We start from the raw sequence: 4,788 nt of genomic DNA on the forward strand, positions 1-4,788 counted from the left end.
TTTCATAAATACCTCTGAATTATTATTTTCAGCAAACCCTACGTGAAGATTAGTCTGGAGGAAATTTTCAGTAACGGGGTATTGTTCTCCGCTCTGTATGCCTGATGCAAGCAGTCAAAATACGTTTTTAACTTAGAGTGCTCCTAGCTAACACCTCAAAATCCATGTAAAATGTCGAAAAAGCAAGACATTAACATATGGTGAGAATATTTCATATTCTGCTATCAACAAACCGTTGCTTTTGTGTTCTGTGGTCTAAGCTCCTCACAATCAAGTTGAAGAACTTCCCAAAATCTGCATATTCTGTCACAATGACTGAAATGTCTCTCGGCTCGTTATCGACTTATATAAATCCTAGACCCCTGCCTAATTTATTTTCTGGTTTGGAAAGCTGTCAGAGATAAACCAGCAGAACTTACAAAAGTAAAATCTCATAAGACATATCTCAGTCAAATTATTTTACTGTTTGAACATTGCCGTCACTGTCAGTATTATTATTCTCCAACCACATTTTCCAAATTGTTCTGCTTCTTGCCTTTAATTTATACAGATATCTGGCTGTTAAAAACAGATATAAGTCTGGGAATGGATGTCAGTGGAATGATTGAGGCTGGACTCGTTGCACTGAAAACAATAGGGAGGAATCACATTAAAGGGACTCCTAGGAAGCCCCTAAACAAATAATGCAAATGGAAGTACTTTGTAATTATTTTCATAAGCAATGTTTAAAAAGTAAAAAAAAAAAAAAGAAAAATAGATTTATCTTAGGGAGAATCTGTATCTGAAATCAATGGAGAAGCTTTCTGCTTATGCGTATGTAGGTCTTGTTAGATCAGCACTGGAGCTGATGGGTCCTAAGTATATCATGTGCAGGTAGATGTGTTCAGTGCAGGTACACAATATTATGATTACCTGAATGTTCTTGGGCGGTCCGTGCTTTTTTTCTTCTGCTACAAAGAATAACCAAACACATGTTATAGGTATTGTTAACCCATGAAACAAACCCCCCCCACACATACATAGACTTATTAAAAAATCTTATTAATTAAAAAATATATATTCATCAGAAATTAACATGATGACCTAACACCATGTGTCACAATATTTTCAGAAATAGTATCTATATTATATTACCGGTAATAATAACAAGCAAATATAAAGTTACAAAAAAGTTTATAAATGTTTTGGCTACAATCATTATACAGTTCCCCTACTTGCAAATGAGATTGTTTAGTGAGAATTCTGTTTTCTATATTGGGCTGTACGATGATGTCATGAATTTAAAATCTTTTCCCTCTCAACATGTACTTCACTTCCAATTCTGCTAACATGATATAGTAAATGTTACTCACCGGTTCTACATCCAGTTAAACACTGTTCAGGAAACGGATTCCTCTTTAAATATTTTTCTTACAAAGGAATTGCTTACATTGCCATTACCTTGTACCCAATTATCTGCCACTCTAAAATAATTGAGTTACGGGAAGCATTCTGCTGCTTGCAGTACCAAAAGGTGGCACTTTGGCATTAATGACTGTTCATTATAGACTGCTGACTCCAACACTCCATTCACACTATCAATTAACTTGTAACTAAGGTAATTAGAAAGCAATATTACATATAGAGATTTAATCAAGGATTAGCTAACCTTGTAATTATTATGTCATTTTACGCTGACTTATGATTTGTACATAGAAGAAGTAAGCTTTTCTATAAAAAAAAGTACATAAACCTATTGCAGTTTCTACAAAATGCGTAGCTGACACGGTAGTTCTTAAGGAGGGAGTACGTTTCATTCTCAGACTTTTAATAGTTAATAGTTCATCAGAGATTTTATAAAGTGACTTGATAATAGTCAGCAATAGTGGAATCCAAAATGTGTTTAATAATGGTCCTTAAAAAACACAATTTACGAAGATACAGTATATAGACCGTTCAACTGTTTCTAATGTTAAGTTATCAATAAGGTTAGCGGTAAACCCCAGGAGTTCCCAGAGGTACTTAAACTGAAATAAAGATATATATAATATATCTATATATAGATATATCTATATATATATATATATATATAGAGAGAGAGAGAGAGAGAGAGAGAGAGAGAGAGAGAGATATAGATATATATAAAGTCTATGTTTTTTAACATCGACAATATGATGGAAATGTTAAATAGCCACAATAATGACGGACATGCCTACCATGCATGTAATTGGACTTAATATTGTTAAAATAACGGAGAACTGAACATCTGTCAACACTTAAGTGGATCTATGAGAAGATCAAATACACTCTGGAGCTCCACAGATTACCATGTGTTAACTCTTGTGTTGAGAATACTGAAATATCTGTTTTTTCTGTGCTTGCTAAGATATATGCTAAGAGTGATGTCCAATTACTATAATAACTGTATATTTGCCCAGTTCGGGATGTAGGTGAGAGCTGGTTCTCATAGGTTATTGATAATAATATTTTATTATTACTTATTACTTAATAACGTATTACTATTATTTTTATTGTTATAGTCTCACGAGTATAAAGGAGCCTATCCCACTCGCAAGAGTTTACCATAATCTGACATCCTATTGAAAAGAATAATGAAAGTTTCTGTGCGAGCATCAATAGTTTGTAATAAGAAAATATTTTCTGTATATGGAATATCTATGTCTAGCAGAGTGCTTTAATAACCTCACTAAGATAGAGTGGCTGTGCGGTAATTGGTAAAGAGTTCACCAAAGGACCACAACCATAGAGCTATCTGTCCACTGACTTCACTGGTCTTAAACTCAACCCATTAGAAGGTTGGCAGCAAATCCAGCAGGTGCCACCATGAGTCCTGCAGATGTCTGGAGATCAAGTCTACAGGACTGGCTATGGTTCTTTTTAAGATAATAACTGTATTATTTAGTTTGACGTTTCCTCCCATAATAATACATTTGGAAGTAAATTCAGAGCATTGTGTGGGGATGCATTCGGTAAGTGCTTACCAATTAAATGTATAAAAAATGTACCTAAACTGTTACCTTGCAGAGCAGACTTGTGTTATATAAAATATTCCATCAGTAATAAATAGATCAGTTGACTGAAGTTGAGAATCGCAGAATTACGCACAAAATATGCTCAGGGTAATCACTCTAATCAAATATTTGAAATCCTAGTTTATTTGTATTAAATTTGTGTTCCTATTTTTTAATATGCTGGTTAATTACTATAGAATTTTAGGGTTGCAATAAACTCTGCAGAGTATATTTATCAAGGCAAAGATGGAGTCAATGGGCCACATTTGGAGCAATCACCGTAGAACCTAATGGGATAATCATGTTAATATCTCCAAATTTAGCTTTAGAGTTGCCATAGTAATTATGTCCATGTATTTTCCTTTTTTTTTTTAAATGCTACCCCTTGCCGTTTGATGAATATATTTGTGGTTGTAAATATCACCTGTATAACCTAATTAAAGTGCCACTCAGGGCCACATGATTTATTCCAGGCTCCGCTGACAATATAAAGGTTGTTGTTCTGCCGCCACAGAAGATTAATCATATTGCGGGTCCTGGCTTTTACATGGGATCACATGCAGTCGTATCCGAACACGGGGCAACATCAGCAAACACTACAAATCTACAAATGTTGTGCTCTGCATAGCAGGTTAATTGTTATATTCTTTGCTTCAGCACATTTTATTTGCCTGGCAAGATGAATTAAAATCAATGCACCCCCAGGGAAAAACGTGACTGAGCTGCCAAAAAAACATTCATCATATTAGCTACCCAACTGAACAATTTTAACTCAAGATGCTTCTTTTGCCAAGGCTTTGTTAGGACATGTCGCCTGATCAGTGGGCACTGGTGCCATTTTGAGCCAGTGTTATGTCTCCGGGTGAAGCTCTGCTTCCCCAGGTCTCTGAGTCAATTTGTTCTTTCTTCAGGGGAGCTGCATTGGCCACACCTACTCCCTGCCCACATTTTGCACATTCTCCACCCAATTCCCGCCCACTAAAGGTTCTCTATTGCTAGCTCCACCTCTATGAACAGTTAGCTTTGTCCCAATGCAAAACTACCCCTTAAGACTTGGGAAAGTCTACCCTGGGTAGTTAGAGGCTCTGCAGAGTGTTTCTCATAGAGACACTCTGCAGTGCTTAGGGATGCTGGGGGGGGACTGAATAAATATAAAAAGAGTCATGTCTGTCCTTTTAAGTAACATTTTCGAGACATAATTATGGTCCGTTGCACATTCACTGGTTGCCTTTATTTGACACACTTTATACAACAAAGCACTGTGTTAATTAAACATCTATGTATGTGAATTACTAGATGCCATGACAGTTAATAAAAAGCACTTCTCTGATATTAATCGTCCCTCGTCTAAATCAGAAAAAAAATTCAGAATATGAGGATGAGAAACAAAACTATCACATGTTACTGCAATTTAGTTGGATAGGTTTATGTGTCCATGTCTACTAAATAAGGATGGCTGACATAAAGTAGTAGGGGATTTTATAATATGTCTCCAAAACTAAAGAAAACTTGCAAAAAAATAATTCATTCAACAACACAAATAACTTCTGGTTGTGTGTATATATATATATATATATATATATATATATCTGTATATATATATATATATATATATATATATATATATAATGGTTGAAATTAGTATCTGCACAAGTATTAGAGCCAAGGAATTCTCTGTCTCAATTCATATCTAAATGGATCATGATTGTAATAAATGGTATATTTACTATAAGACCTGTCATACATCACACACACAAACTGATACACTGGTGCATAG

Source organism: Sceloporus occidentalis, unplaced genomic scaffold (assembly GCF_023333645.1).
Source record: "Sceloporus occidentalis isolate IW3139 unplaced genomic scaffold, rSceOcc1.0.p SCAF_15, whole genome shotgun sequence".
In the NCBI taxonomy this organism is placed as follows: domain Eukaryota; kingdom Metazoa; phylum Chordata; class Lepidosauria; order Squamata; family Phrynosomatidae; genus Sceloporus; species Sceloporus occidentalis.